This window comes from Triticum dicoccoides, chromosome 3B (assembly GCF_002162155.2).
Source record: "Triticum dicoccoides isolate Atlit2015 ecotype Zavitan chromosome 3B, WEW_v2.0, whole genome shotgun sequence".
NCBI classification, from domain to species: Eukaryota; Viridiplantae; Streptophyta; class Magnoliopsida; order Poales; family Poaceae; genus Triticum; species Triticum dicoccoides.
The window spans coordinates 648,554,820-648,572,551 of record NC_041385.1 but is presented as its reverse complement, the minus strand read 5'-3'; positions in this window follow the sequence as shown (position 1 = coordinate 648,572,551).

Here is a 17,732-nt window from a genome sequence, read left to right as displayed (position 1 = left end):
TCTCCATCAAGGTGGATGTACGATAGCACCACCTATTGGAACCACGCCAAAAATCTTCGTGTCTACATTGCGTTTGCCTTCTCCAAACCCTTCCTTTACCTTCATATGCAATGTTTTACTTTCCGCAGCTACACTCTTAAAGTTGCATGTGTAGGTTGATTGCTTGACTTGTGTTAATTGCTAAAATCTGCCCAGAACTAAATTGTATCTTCCCTGGTAAATAATTTATGATCTGCAACATGCACCATCATAATGATCAGATGAAGAAGGCTAATAATTCAAGTAAATGAGTAAGTAAAAGAAATTAACGTGAATGTGAGGGCCTGCATATGAGTGGATCGATGAGGTTCTTGCGCGGAGTCGCTGATAAGTTAGCATGAAGGAAGTGAGTTTGTAAAGATAAATTAAATCAATTGACGAAAAGTAAAGAGCTAAGCACATGTATATTTTTAAAAAGAGGGAGTAGATATACACATTGAAATTCAAAGCCATCACCTTCCTTTATCGGATTTACAGGAAAAGATGAATCAATTGGTCTATTGATAGTAGTATTGTCGTTCTATAATGACTGAGAAGAATACAAACATAATAATTTTGCTGTAAAGAACACACGTTGGTGGCCTTGTGTTCAAAATTCCTACCAACTGGGTGACTTTCTGATTGCACTGGAATAATACTTCTTGGAATGTTGAAAGTACAAACCCAAACCAGTAGAGTACCCTGGTTATAAGAGCATCCAAGATAAAGGGGAGGAAATGGTCTGACCAGTGGACTCCATGAGGAAGTAGGGACCCTTTTGCCTTGTTGAGTCGTTCGTGTAGAGGCAAACCTAGGTCACAGCCAATGATCCTTCTTTAAGGCTGGAGCCCTCATAGCCGCGAAGTGGAGACCCATCCCCCACTACATCGAAGTCCTTCCCTGATGCATCAGTTACCTGAGATTGGAGTAGTGGATCCCCTCGTCGCCGCCGATCTGAGAGTGAATCCCCTCCCTGTAAAAACTGACCGGAGAATGAAGACAACATGCACTCGCCAACATCATGGCACTAAGAATCATGACCGCAAAGCCGAGGCGGCATGATTCCTCAGACGTGACCCTATCGCTCGACTTAGTCTTTTCTTTCTGAACCGAGCGTGGTCGCCGTCGGAGTCATCGCTTCCACATCGATTGCCTAGCCGCCAGGCAGAGGTGGGAGCGTGAGACCTTGCGAATGAAACGAGGGTCACATAATCCCGTCCTTTTCTATTTCTGGCCCATTAGGCCCAATTTAATGTGAGACGCTCAAAAAAGTGACCGGAGCAGCAGCCCAATATGGTTAGCGATCGTTAATAGCGAGCGAAGCCATATTACATGCAATTCACACCTAATCCGACGGACAAAAATGCTCAAAAGCAAAGATCGAATGGCCAGGGACGTTGATGGCCTGAGAGGGCAGGGAAGGTGCTTAGTTTTAATGTATCTAAATACGAGCATCATTGAAATCATCATGCCTAGCTAAAAGGCATTAAAGAAAAGCGCTTGTTGGGAGACAAACAAACATTTACCCCTACTATTTTTGTGTGATCACATGATTATGATATTGTAGTAATCATGTTTTATAGCTTTTGTTTTAATAAAGTGCCAAATAAAGCCTTTGGGATAGTGTGGATGATAGTTGATTTGATTCTGTGAAAAAACAGAAACTTTTGTGCTCAGTCCAGGAAATTTGAAAATTCACTAGAACGTGCTTTTGATCTTAATTCTTTACACAAGATTGATGTACGAATTGCCTAGACTGTCCTAATTTTTCATAATTTTTGGTGTTACAAAAGTATGGAAAGTTTCCATATTATTACAGACTGTTCTGTTTTTGACAGATTCTGTTTTCTATGTGTTGTTTGCTTATTTTGATGAATCTATGAGTAGTATCGGAGGGTATGAACCATGGAGAAGTTGGATTATAGTAGACACAACACCAATATGAATTTAGAATTAGTTCGCAACAATACCTAAGTGGTGATTTATTTTCTTATACTAACGGAGCTTACGAGTTTTCTGTTGAGTTTTGTGTTGTGAAGTTTTCAAGTTTTGGGTAAAGATTCGATGGACTATGGAATAAGGAGTGGAAAGAGACAAAGCTTGGGGATGCCCAAGGCACTCCAAGGTAATATTTAAGGACAACCAAGAGCCTAAGCTTGGCGATGCCCTGGATGGCATCCCCTTTTTCTTCTTCGTTCATCAGTAACTTTACTTGGAGCTATATTTTTATTCACCACATGATATGTGTTTTGCTTGGAGCGTCATTTTATTTTATTAGGATTTGCTTGCTGTTTGAATAATATCCCAAGATCTGAAATTCTTAAATGTTAGAGAGCCTTCACATAGTCACATAATTAGTCAACTACTCATTGATCTTCACTTATATCTTTTGGAGTAGTTTGTCATTTGCTCTAGTGCTTCACTTATATCTTTTTAGAGCACGGCGGTGGTTTTATTTTGAAGAAATTGTTGAACTCTCATGTGCTTCACTTATATTATTTTGAGAGTCTCTCTAAACAGCATGGTAATTTGCTTAGGTTATGAATTTAGTCCTAATATGATCGGCATCCAAGAGGGATATAATAAAAACTTTCATATAGAGTGCATTGAATACTATGAGAAGTTTGATTCCTTATGATTGTTTTGAGATATGAGGATGGCGATATTAGAGTCATGCTAGTGGAGTAATTGTGAATTTGAGAAATACTTGTGTTGAGGTTTGTGATTCCCGTAGCATGCACATATGGTGAACCGTTATGTAACGAAGTTGGAGCATGAGGTATTTTTTTTATTGTCATCCTTTGTGTGGAGGTCGGGATCATGCGATGGTTAACTCCTACCAACCCTTCCCCTAGGAGCATGCGTGTAGTGCTTGGTTTCGATGACTAATAGATTTTTCCAATAAGTATATGAGTTCTTTATGACTAATGTTGAGTCCATGGATTATACGCACTCTTACCCTTCCATCATTGCTAGCCGCTCTCCTGCCGCGCAAGTTTTGCCAGTACCATACACCCACCATATACCTTCCTCAAAACGGCCACCATACCTACCTATTATGGCATTTCCATAGTCATTCCTAGATATATTGCCATGCAAATTTCCACCGTTTCGTTTATTATGACACATTTCATCATTGTCATATTGCCTTGGATGATCATGTAGTTGACATTGTATTTGTGGCAAAGCCACCGTTCATAATTATTTCATACATGTCACTCTTGAGTCATTGCACATCCCGGTACACCACTAGAGGCATTCATATAGAGTCATATTTTGTTCTAAGTATCGAGTTGTAGTTCTTGGGTTGTAAGTAAATAATGTGATGATCATCATTATTAGAGCATAGTCCCATGTGAGGAAATAAAAAAAAGAGGCCAACAAAGCCAAAAAAAGAGGCCAAAGAAGCCAATAAAAAAAAGAGATAAAATAAAAATAAAAATAATGAGAGAAAAATAGAGAAGGGGCAATGCTACTATCCTTTTACCACACTTGTGCTTCAAAGTAGCACCATGATCTTCATGATAGAGAGTCTCCTATTTTATCACTTTCATATATTAGTGGGAATTTTTCATTATAGAACTTGGCTTGTATATTCCAACGATGGGCTTCCTCAAATCGCCCTAGGTCTTCATGAGCAAGCAAGTTGGATGCACACCCACTTAGTTTTTCTTTTTGATCTTTCATAAACTTATAGCTCCAGTGCATCCGTTGCATGGCAGTCCCTATTCACTCACATTGATATCTATTGATGGGCATGTCCATAGCCCGTTGATATGCCTAGTTGATGTGAGACTATCTCCCTCCTTTTGTCTTCTCCACAACCACCATTCTATTCCACCTATAGTGCTATCTCCATGGCTCACGCTCATGTATTGCATGAAAGTTGAAAAAGATTGAGAATACTAAAGTATGAAACTATTGCTTGGATGAAACCGGGGTCGTGCATGATTTGAATATTTTGTGTGATGAAGATGGAGCATAGCCAGACTATATGATTTGTAGGGATAACTTTCTTTGGCCATGTTATTTTGAGAAGACATGGTTGCTTTATTAGTATGCTTGAAGTATTATTGTTTTTATGTCAATATTAAACTTTTGTTTTGAACCTTATGGATCTGAATATTCTTGCCACAATAGAGAAGATTACATTGATAAATATGTTAGGTAGCATTCCACATCAAAAATTATGTTTTTATCATTTACCTACTCGAGGACGAGTAGGAATTAAGCTTGGGGATGCTTGATATGTCTCCAACGTATCTATAATTTTTATTGTTCCATGTTATTATATTATCCATCTTGGATGTTTTATATGCATTTATATGCTATTTTATATGATTTTTGGGACTAACCTATTAACCTAGAGCCCAGTGCCAGTTTCTGCTTTTTTCCTTATTTTTGAGTTTCTCAGAAAATTAATATCAAACGGAGTCCAAACGAGCTGAAAATTTACGGTGATTATTTATGGACGAGAAGAAGCCCACAGAGTATCGGAGATGGACCAGAAGAGTCCCAAGGCCACCACAAGGGTGGAGGGCGCCCCCCTAGGATGCGCCCCCTACCTTGTATCTGCCTCGTGGGTCCCCCTGACTTGCTCCTGACGCCAACACCTCTTATATATCCCCAAACCTCCAAAATAGAGCCTAGATCGGGAGTTCCACCGCCGCAAGCCTCTATAGCCACGAAAAATAAATCAGAAGCCCGTTCCGGCACCCTGCCGGAGGGGGAATCCATCACCAGCGGCCATCTTCATCATCTCGGTGCTCTTCATGATGAGGAGGGAGTAGTTCACCCTCGGGGCTGAGGGTATGTACCAGTAGCTATGTGTTTGATCTCTCTCTCTCTCTCTCTCTCTCTCTCTCTCTCTCTCTCTCTCTCGTGTTCTTGATTTGGTACGATCTTGATGTACCGCGAGCTTTGCTACTATAGTTGGATCTTATGATGTTTGTACCTCTCTACCTTCTTGTAATGGATTGAGTTTTCCCTTTGAAGCTATCTTATCGGATTGAGTCTTTAAGGATTTGAGAACACTTGATGTATGTCTTGCATGTGCTTATCTGTGGTGACAATGGGATATTCACGTGATCCACTTGATGTATGTTTTTGTGATCAACTTGCGGGTTCTGTGACCTTGTGAACTTATGCATAGGGGTTGGCACACGTTTTCGTCTTGACTCTCCGGTAGAAACTTTGGGTCACTCTTTGAAGTTCTTTGTGTTGGTTCGAATAGATGAATATGAGATTGTGTGATGCATATTGTATAATCAAACCCGTAGATACTTGTGGTGACATTGGAGTATCTAGGTAACATTAGGGTTTTGGTTGATGTGTGTCTTAAGGTGTTATTTTAGTACGAATGCTAGGGCTATTTGTGACACTTATAGGAATAGCCCAATAGATCGATCGGAAAGAATAACTTTGAGGTGGTTTCGTACCCTACAATAATCTCTTCATGTGTTCTCCGCTTTAGTGACTTTGGAGTGACTCTTTCTTGCACGTTGAGGGATTGTTATATGATCCAACTATGTTATCATTGTTGAGAGAACTTGCACTAGTGAAAGTATGAACCCTAGGCCTTGTTTCAAAGCATTGCAATACTGTTTCTGCTCACTTTTGTTACTTGCTACCTTGCTATTTTTATATTTTCAGATTATAAAAACCTATATCTACCATCCATATTATGCTTGTATCACCATCTCTTCGCCGAACTAGTGCACCTATACAATTTACTGTTGTATTGGGTGTGTTGGAGACACGAGAGACTCTTTGTTATTTGGTGCAGGGTTGTTTGAGAGAGACCATCTTCATCCTACGCTACCCACGGATTGATAAACCTTAGGTCATCCACTTGAGGGAAATTTGCTACTGTCCTCAAAAACTCTGTGCTTGGAGGCCCAACACGAGTCTACAAGAAGAAGGTTGCGTAGTAGACATCATTGCCCTTCCCCCTTTCCTTTCAATAGGGTTGGCCGGCCTAGTGGAGGGGTGCACCAGCCCCTTGTGGGCTGGTCTGTCCCCTCCTTGGCCCATTAAGCCCATATCTTTTGTTGGGGGTGCCCGGAACCCCTTCCGGTGACCCGATATGTCCCCGGTACCCTCCGGAACACTTCCGTCCAAATACCATCGTCCTATATATCAATCTTTACCTCTCGGCCATTTCAAGACTCCTCATCATGTCCGTGATCTCATTAGGGACTCCGAACAATGTTCAGTCACCTAATCACATAACTCATATAATACTATATCGTTATCGAACGTTAAGTGTGCGGACCCTACGGGTTCAAGAACTATGTAGACATGACTGAGACACCTCTTTCGTCAATAACCAGTAGCGGAACCTGGATGCCCATATTGGCTCCTACGTATTCTACGAAGATCTTTATCGGTCGAACCGTTATAACAACATACGTAATCCCTTTTTCCATTAGTATGTTATTTGCCCAAGATTCGATCATCGGTATCTCTATACCTAGTTCAATCTCGTTACCAGCAAGTCTCTTTACTCGTTTCATAATACATAATCCTGCAACTAACTCATTAGTCACTTTGCTTGCAAGGCTCCTTATGATGTGTATTACCGAGAGGGCCCAGAGATACCTCTCTGATACTCGAAGTGACAAATCCTAATCTCGATGTGTGCCAACCCAACAAACACCTTCAGATATACCTGTAGAGCATCTTTATAATCACCCAGTTATGTTGTGACATTTGATAGCACACAAGGCATTCCTCCGGTATCCGGGAGTTGCATAATCTCATAGTCGAATGAATATGTATTTGACATGAAGAAAGCAATAGAAATAGAACTGAATGATCAATATGCTATGCTAACGGATGGGTCTTGTCCATCACATCATTATCCTAATGATGTGATCCCCTTCATCAAATGACAACACATGTATATGGTTAGGAAACATAGCCATCTTTGATTAACGAGCTAGTCTAGTAGAGGCTTACTAGGGACACGGTGTTTTGTCTATGTATCCACACATGTATCAAGTTTCCGGTTAATACAATTCTAGCATGAATAATAAACATTTATCATGAAATAAGGAAATATAAAATAACAACTTTATTATTGCCTCTAGGGCATATTTCCTTCAGTCTCCCACTTGCACTAGAGTCAATAATCTAGTTCACATCGCCATGTGATTTAACACCAATAGTTCACATCATCATGTGATTAACACCCATAGTTCACATCGCCATGTGACCAGCACCTAAAGGGTTTACTAGAGTCAATAATCTAGTTCACATCGCCATGTGATTAACACCCAGAGAGTACTAAAGTGTGATCATGTTTTTCTTGTGAGAGAGGTTTAGTCAATGGGTCTGTCACATTCAGATCCATATGTATTTTGCAAATTTCTATGTCTACAAATCTTTGTATGGAGCTACTCTAGGTAATTGCTCCCACTTTCAATATGTATCCAGATCGAGACTCTGAGTCATCTGGATCAGTGTTAAAGCTTGCATCGACGTGACCCTTTACGACAAACCCTTTATCACCTCCATAACCGAGAAACATTTCCTTAATCCTCTTTAGGTACCTAAGGATAATTTTGACCACTATCCAGTGATCCACTCCTGGATCACTATTGTACCCCTTGCCAAACTCATAGCAAGTCACACAACTGGTCTGGTACACAACATGGCATACTTTATAGAACCTATGGCTGAGGTATAGGGATTGACTTTCATTCTCTCTCTATCTTATGTCATGGTTGGGCTTTGAGTCTTACTCAACTTTACACCTTGTAACATAGGTGAGAACCCTTTCTTTGACTGATCCATTTTGAACTTCTTCAAAACTTTATCAAGGTATGTGCTTTGTGAAAGTCCTATTAAGCGTCTTGATCTATCTCTATAGATCTTGATGCCCAATATATAAGTAGCTTCACCGAGGTATTTCATTAAAAAACTCTTATTCAATTATCCTTTTAAGCTATCCAGAAATTCCATATCATTTCCAATGAACAATATGTCATCTACATATAATATCAGAAATGCTACAAAGCTCCCACTCACTTTCTTGTAAATACAGGCATCACCAAAAGTCTATATAAAACCATATACTTGGATCACCTCATCAAAGCATATATTCCAAATTCAAGATGCTTGCACCAGTCCATAGATGGATCGCTGGAGCTTACACACTTTGCTAGCACCTTTAGGATCGACAAAACCTTCTGGTTTCATCATATACAACTCTTCTTTAAGAAATACATTGAGGAATGCAGTTTTGACGTCCATTTGCCAGATTTATAATCATAAAACGCGGCAATTGCTAACATGACTCGGACGGACTTAAGCATCGCTACGGGTGAGAAGGTCTCATCGTAGTCAACCCCTTGAACTTTGTCGAAAAACTTTTGCGACAAGTCAAGCTTTGTAGATAGTAACATTACCATCGGCGTGAGTCTTCTTCTTGAAGATCCATTTATTCTCTATGGCTTGCCGATCATCGGGCAAATCCACCAAAGTCCACACTTTGTTCTCATACATGGATCCTATCTCAGATTTTCATGGCCTCAAGCCATCTGTTGGAATCTGGGCTCATCATAGCTTCTTCATAGTTTGTAGGTTTGACCTGTTCTAATAACATGACTTCCAGGACATGATCACTGTACCACTCTGGTGTAGATTTTTTTCTAGTTGACCTACGAGGTTCTGTAGTAACTTGATCTGAAGTTTCATGATCATCATCATTAGCTTCCTCTCTAGTTGGTGTAGGCATCACGGGGACAATTTTCTCTGATGTACTACTTTCCAATTCGAGAGAAGGTACAATTAACTCATCAAGTTCTACTTTCCTCCCACTCACTTCTTTTGAGAGAAACTCCTCCTCTAGAAAGGACTCATTCTTAGCAACAAAGATTTTTGCCTTAGAATCTGTGGTAGAAGGTATACCCAATAGTTTCTTTCGGGTATCCTATGAGGATGCACTTCTTTGCTTTGGGTTCGAGCTTATCAGGCTGAAGCCTTTTGACATAAGCATCTCATCCCCAAACTTTTAAGAAACGACAGCTTAGGTTTCTTGCCAAACCATAGTTCATACGGTGTTGTCTCAACGGATTTAGATGGTGCCCTATTTAACGTGAATGCGGTTGTATCTAATGCATAACCCCAAAATGATAGTGGTAAATCAGTAAGAGACATCATAGAATGCACCATATCTAATAAAGTATGGTTACGACGTTCGGACACACCATTACACTGTGGTGTTCCAAGTGGCGTGAGTTGTGAAAGAATTCCACATTGTTTTAAATGAAGGTCAAACTCATAACTCAAATATTCGCCTCCGTGATCAGATTGTAGAAACTTTATTTTCTTGTTATGATGATTCTCCACTTCACTCTGAAATTCTTTGAACTTTTCAAATGTTTCAGACTTGTGTTTCATCAAGTAGATATACCCATACCTACTCAAATCATCTGTGAAGGTCAGAAAATAACGATACCCGCCGCGTGCTTCAACGCTCATCGCACCGCATACATCGATATGTATTATATCCAATAAGTCATCAGCTTGCTCCATTGTTCCAGAGAACAAAATTTTAGTCATCTTGCCCATGAGGCATGGTTCGCAAGTATCAAATGATTCATAATCAAGTGATTTCAAAAGTCCATCTGCATGGAGTTTCTTAATGCGCTTTACACCAATATGACCAAAACAGAAGTGCCACAAGTATGTTGCACTATCACTATCAACTTTGCATCTTTTGGCATCAATATTATGAATATGTATATCACTATGTCGAGATTCAATAAACCATTAACATTGGGTGTATGACCATAGAAGGTTTTATTCATGTAAACAGAACAACAATTTATTCCCTGACTTAAATGAATAACTGTATTGGAATAAACATGATCCAATCATAATCATTCTCAACGCAAACACCAAATAACATTTATTTAGGTTCAATAATAATCCCGAGGTAGAGGGAGTATGCGATGGTGATCTTATCAACCTTGGAATCACTTCCAACACACATCGTCACCTCGCCCTTAACTAGTCTCTGTTCATTTTGCAACTCCTGTTTCGAGTTACTAATCTTAGCAACTGAACCGGTATCAAATACCGAGGGGATACTATGAACACTAGTAAAGTACACATCAATAACATGTATATTAAATATACCTTTGTTCACTTTGCCATCCTTCTTATCCACCAAGTATTTGGGGCAGTTCCTCTTTCAGTGGCCATTTCCTTTGCAGTAGAAGCACTCAGTTTCAGGCTTGGGGTCTAGCTTTGGGCTTCTTCATGGGAGCAGCAACTTGTTTGATGTTCTTCTTGAAGTTCCCTTTTTGTCCCTTGCCCTTTTTCTTGAAACTAGTGGTTTTGTTTACCATCAACACTTGATGCTCTTTCTTGATTTCTACCTTCATCGATTTCAGCATCGCGAAGAGCTTGGGAATTGTTTTCATCATCCCTTGCATATTATAGTTCATAACGAAACTCTAGTAGCTTGGTGATAGTGACTAGAGAACTCTATCAATCACTATCTTATCTGGAAGATTAAATCCCACTTGATTCAAGCGATTGTAGTACTCACACATTCTGAGCACATGCTCACTGGCTGAGCTATTCTCCTCCATCTTGTAGGCAAAGTACTTGTCAGAGGTCTCATATCTCTCGACATGGGCATGAGTCTGAAATACCAATTTTAGCTCTTGGAACATCTCATATGTTCTGTGGCATTCAAAACGTTTTTGAAGTCCCGGTTCTAAGCCATAAAGCATGGTGCACTAAACTATCAAGTAGTCATAATTTCTAGCTTGCCAAACATTCATAACGTCTGCATCTGCTCCTGCAATAGGTCTATCACCAACGGTGCATTAAGGACATAATTCTTCTGTGCAACAATGAGGATAATCCTCAGATCATGGACCCAGTCCGCATCATTGCTACTATCATCTTTCAACTTAGTTTTCTCTAGGAACGTATCAAAAACATAGGGGAGCTACAACGCGAGCTATTGATCTATAACATAATTTGCAAATATTATCTGGACTAGGTTCATGATAAATTAAAGTTCAATTACTCAAATTACTTAAGAACTCCCACTTAGATAGACATCCCTCAAGTCATCTAAATGATACGTGATCCAAATCAACTAACCCATGTCCGATCATCAAGTGAGATGGGGTAGTCATCAATGGTGAACATCTCTATGTTGATCATATGTACTATATGATTCACGTTCAACCTTTCGGTCTCCAGTGTTCCAGGGCCATGTCTGTACATGCTAGTCTCGCCAAGTTTAACCCGAGTATTCCGCATGTGCAAAACTGTCTTGCACCCGTTGTATGTGAATGTAGAGCCTATCACACCCGATCATCACGTGGTGTCTCAGCACGACGAACTGTCGCAACGGTGTATACTCAGGGAGAAGACTTATACCTTGAAATTTAGTTAAGGGATCATCTTATAATGCTACCGCCGTACTAAGCAAAATAAGATGCATAAAAGATAAACATCACATGCAATCAAAATATGTGACATGATATGGCCATCATCATCTTGTGCTTTTGATCTCCATCTCCAAAGCATCATCATGATCTCCATCGTCACCGGCTCGACACATTGATATCCATCGTTGCATCATGGTCATCTCGCCAACTATTGCTTCTACAACTATCACTAATGCATAGTGATAAAGTAAAGCAATTACATGGCGTTTGCATTCCATACAATAAAGAGACAACCATAGGGCTCCTGCCGGTTGCCGATAACTTTTACAAAACATGATCATCTCACACAATAACATATATCACATCGTGTCTTGACCATATCACATCACAACATGCCCTGCAAAAGCAAGTTAGACGTCCTCTACTTTGTTGTTGTAAGTTTTACGTGGCTGCTACGGGATTCTAGCAAGAACCGTTCCTACCTATGCATCAAAAGCACAACGGTAAGTTATCAAGTTTGATGTTTTAACCTTCAACAAGGACCGGCCGCAGTCAAATTCGATTCAACTAAAGTAGGAGAAACAGACACCCACCAGCCACCTTTATGCAAAACTAGTTGCATGTCTCCCGGTGGAACCGATCTCATGAACATGGTCATGTAAGGTTGGTCCGGGCAGCTTCATCCAACAATACCGCTGAATCAAAATAAGACATTGGTGGTAAGCAGTATGACAATCACCGCCCACAACTCTTTGTGCTCTACTCGTGTATATCATCTAGGCATAGACCTGCCTCGGACGCCACTGTTGGGGAACATAACATGCAATTTCAAAAAAATTACTATGCTCACGCAAGATCTATCTAGGAGATGCATAGCAATTAGAGGTGGAGAGTGTGTCTATGTACCCTCGTAGAACGTAAGCGGAAGCGTTTAACAACGTGTTTGATGCAGTCAAACTTCCTTCACGATCCAACTGATCGAGTACCGAACGTACGACACCTCCGTGTTCAGCACACATTCAGCTCGGTGACGTCCTCGCCCTCTTGATCCAGCAAGTTGGTGAGGTAGTGGATGAGTTCCAGAAGCACGACGGTGTGGTGACGGTGATGGTGAAGTGATCTCCGCAGGGCTTCGCCTAAGCACTGCGAAAATATGACCGAGGGAGTAAACCGTGGAGGGGGGCTGCACACGGCTAAGATTATGTCGTGGGTGTGCTAGGCGCCCCCTTCTCATATATATAGGTGGAGGGAGAGGGGAGAGGCCAAGGGGGCGCCCCAAGTGGGGCCAAATCCCACTTTGGCTCCTGCCCTGGTTCGGCCTCCCCCTTCCTTGTATAAGCGCCAGGGGAAGGAAGGGGGAGGTGCCCCCCCCTTCCTTTCTCCCTTGAGGAGGGGAAGGAAGGAGGAACTTTCCCTCTCCCCTTTCCTTTCCCTAGGGCTGGTCGGCCTGGTGGAGGGGCGCACCAGCCCCTTGTGGGCTGGTCTGTCCCCTCCTTGGCCCATTAAGCCCATATCTTTTGGCGGGGGTGCCCAGAACCCCTTCCGGTGACCCGATATGTACACGGTACCCTCCGGAACACTTCCGTATCCGAATACCATCGTCATATATATAAATCTTTACCTCTAGACCATTTCGAGACTCCTCGTTACGCCCGTGATCTCATCTAGGACTCCGAACAACATTCGGTCACCAAATCACATAACTCATATAATAATATATCATCATCGAACGTTAAGCGTGCGGACCCTATGGGTTCGAGAACTATGTAGACATGACCGAGACCCCTCTCCGGTCAATAACCAATAGCGGAATCTGGATGCCCATATTGGCTCCTACATATTCTACGAAGATCTTTATCGGTCGAACCGTTATGACAACATACGTAATTCCCTTTGTCCATCGGTATGTTACTTGCCCGAGATTCGATCGTCGGTATCTCTATACCTAGTTCAATCTTGTTACCAGCAAGTCTCTTTACTCATTATGTAATACATCATCCTGTAACTAACTCATTAGTCACTTTTCTTGCAAGGCTTCTTATGATGTGTGTTACCGAGAGGGCCCAGAGATACCTCTCTGATACTCAGAGTGACAAATCCTAATCTCGATCTATGCCAACCCAACAAACACCTTCAGAGATACCTATAGAGCATCTTTATAATCACCCAGTTACGTTGTGACGTTTGATAGCTCACAAGGCATTCCTCTGGTATCCGAGAGTTGCATAATCTCATAGTCGAAGGAATATGTATTTGACATGAAGAAAGCAATAGCAATAAAACCGAACGATCAATATGCTATGCTAACGGATGGGTCTGGTCCAATAAATCATTCTCCTAATGATGTGATCCCATTCATCAAATGACAACCCATGTCTATGGTTATGAAACTTAACCATCTTTGATTAACGAGCTAGTCTAGTAGAAGCTTACTAGGGACACAGTGTTTTGTCTATTGGTACGTCCATTTTGCATCATGCTTTTATATCGATATTTATTGCATTATGGGCTGTTATTACACGTTATGTCACAACACTTATGCCTATTCTCTCTTATTTTACAAGGTTTACATGAAGAGGGAGAATGCCGGCAGCTGGAATTCTGGGCTGGAAAAGGAGCAAATATTAGAGACCTATTCTGCACAACTCCAAAAGTCCCGAAACTCCACGGAAGTTATTTTTGGAATTTATAAAAAATATTGAGCAAGGAAATACTAGAGGGGGGCCACCCACCGTCCACGAGGGTAGGGAGCGCGCCCTACCCCCCTGGGCGCGCCCCTGCCTCGTGGGCCACCTGGCAGCCCTCTGGTGCCCATCTTCTGCTATATGAAGTCTTTTACCCTGGAAAAATCATAAGCAAGCTCTCAGGACGAAACACCGCCGCCACGAGGCGGAACCAATCTAGGGCTCCAGCGGAGCTGTTCTGCCGGGGAAACATCCCTTCGGGAGGGGGAAATCGTCATCATCATCATCATCATCATCATCACCATCGATCCTCTCAGTGGGAGGGGGTCAATCTCCATCAACATCTTCACCAGCACCATCTCCTCTCAAACCCTAGTTCATCTCTTGTATCCAATCTTTGTCCCAAAACCTCAGATTGGTACCTGTGAGTTGCTAGTAGTGTTGATTACTCCTTGTAGTTGATGCTAGTTGGTTTATTCGGTGGAAGATCATATGTTCAGATCCTTAATGCATATTAATACCCCTCTGATTATGAACATGAATATGATTTGTGAGTAGTTACATTTATTCCTGAGGACATGGGAGAAGTCTTGCTATAAGTAGTCATGTGAATTTGGTATTCGTTCGATATTTTGATGAGATGTATGTTGTCTCTCCTCTAGTGGTGTTATGTGAACGTCAACTACATGACACTTCACCATTGTTTGGGCCTAGATGAAGGCATTGGGGAGTAATAAGTAGATGATGGGTTGCTAGAGTGACAGAAGCTTAAACCCTAGTTTATGAGTTGCTTCATAAGGGGCTGATTTGGATCCATATGTTTCATGCTATGGTTAGGTTTACCTTAATACTTCTTTTGTAGTTGTGTATGCTTGCAATAGGGGTTAATCATAAGTGGGATGCTTGTCCAAGAAAGGGAAGTACCCAAGCACCGGTCCACCCACATACCAAATTATCAAAGTAACGAACGCGAATCATATGAGCGTGATGAAATCTAGCTTGACGATAATTCCCATGTGTTCTCGGGAGTGCTTTTCTCTATATAAGAGTTTTTCCAGGCTTGTCCTTTGCTACAAAAAGGATTGGGCCATCTTGCTGCACCTTATTTACTTTTGTTACTTGTTACCTGTTACGAATTACCTTATCACAAAACTATTTGTTACTGATAATTGCAGTGCTTGCAGAGAATACCTTACTGAAAACCGCTTGTTGTTTCCTTCTACTCCTCGTTGGGTTCGACACTCTTACTTATCGAAAGGACTACGATAGATCTCCTACACTTGTGGGTCATCATCTATGTATCCACACATGTATCAAGTTTCCGGTTAATACAATTCTAGCATGAATAATAAACATTTATCATGAAATAAGGAAATATAAAATAACAACTTTATTATTGCCTCTAGGGCATATTTCCTTCAGCCTAGTGACATGAAAATTGCCATTGTTGCATCATATTTCTCATGCAATTTTACTTCTAATGGTTATGTGCAAGAGAAGAGAACCATCATGATGGATGATGTGTTTATCTATCATGCACATACGTTGTTTGGTTTCTTTTGTCCATGTGTAGGATACTTCAACTTCTTGTCAACTTCCACTTCCTATGAGCTGACCATTCGAGCTCTTGAGAGCGAGCCACTCTCGACCGATGTGGTTCTACATCGCACTTGCTTGTGCTTCGGCATTGTGAAGGACGCACAAGAAGACACCTTCAAGGTGACATCCTTCTTGAACATGGATATTATGGATCATACTACTTGTGTTGCTTGCACCATGAGACTTATTGGTCATCTTGGTCCACTTGATTGCGCACATGTTAGAGATCTTGCTTCAACTTGTCATTTGCACCTTTCCATGCCTCATGACATATATGCCTTGTGTGTTGCATCCGTTTTGAGAATTACTTGCTCCTATCATATGGTTGGTTGCGCCAATGTCATCACTTCTCATATGCCATGTCCATTTGCTTGTCATTTTCTTGACTTGTTTACCTCACACATGATGACCAATTGCTCTTTCTATTGTGTTGAGTGCCACACTATTTTCACTACACCCAATGCATGTTATGCTTGGATTGTCTTGCACTTGACCCATGTGTTTAGACACTTCATTTTATTTGGTGTTGTGCATGCTTCCTATGCATACCATAGATCATTTTTAGCGCTTTTGCATGCTTTCTATGACACTGAGGTAGATGCTTGTTCACTTGTCACACATAGCACCTTTACCTCACCTTTGCATGATTGTTTCCATGATGCTTTTGCATGTGCTCAATTTATGTGCTTACATGCATGTCACAATCCTTTGTCACACCCTATGCTATGCTTGATGATGACACTTGTAGGTGAATCACCTCTTGAATGCTTGGTTTTGCACTAACGCTAACCACATTCATTTTTCCAAGTGCTTGTTGTCCTTGATCCTTTTGGAGGAATCACTAGACGGTGCGACATTGGAGAGTTCCCATTTCAAACTTCAAGATGATGAACGCTTGGTGATCGTCCACTTATACATGGCGTCGACATCTCTTTCCATGGTGATTTGGATTTTGATCCGAGGATGGATCTTTCCCAAGGGGGAGGGGATGATGCAGAGCATCCTATGGACATCATCATGTCAAGAGTCCATTTGGCAAGTGACACATGCAACATCTACTTCACATACATAAAGGTGAATCATCTCCTTTACATGTGTCCACTTGTACCCTTCGAGGATGGTATAATACTTGACCCCTCTCTCGTATGCATACATAGGTGTGAGTGGAGCTACACATTCACTGAGGAGGAGTCCAAGCTCAGGAGAACAACTACACCATCCAAGAGGGAAGCCTGGAAGCGGAGAAGGAACCGGCCAAGAAGAAGGCAGAAGCTCCCAGGCGACCCCATGCGCACGGGCCTCCTCAACCCCGTGTCCACGGGCCTCCCAGGTTGCACGGTCCTGAAGACCCCGTGTGCACGGGCGTGTACCGTGCCCACGGGACCCCCGTGCCCACGGGCCTCACAGGCCCCGTGCGCACGGGCTACCGCGTTAGGTCGCTGGAGACCCCGTGCGCACGGGCTCCATTTACGCCGTCCACACGAGGCCCCCTGTGTGTTGCTGTTGGGCTTTGCCCATGTATTCCCATTTCTCCCCTCCTTACCCTTCCATCACTTGGACCTATATATACTCCACCTCCTCCTCCATTTAGACTTAGCTAAGAATAGATCTAGACATTAGAGTTTAGCTCATGTATCTCCCCTTGTGGGATTCCTCTTGAGAGAGGGAGAACACTCCATTGGAGTTCAAGACCTCCATTGGAGAAGATCCTTAGGGATTCAAGACCCCCTTGTGGGAAGGATCTATCTAGATCATCAAGACCTTATCTCCTTCATAGGATTTGGGATGAACCTTACCATGTATCTTGTGGATCCATGCGTTGCTAGTCTACTGGATGTGTTATTGGACTTGTTCTTGAGTGTTCCTCTTGTGATTTCCCTTTTTGTTCTTCGGTTCTTCGTGGGATCCCCCTCCAATTCATGAAAGATCCCCACTTAGGGTCTCCACCCTACAACAAGAACTGAGTTTAAAACCAAGTCTGAATGCCAAGCAAGTTCTAGTTGTTGGGAGT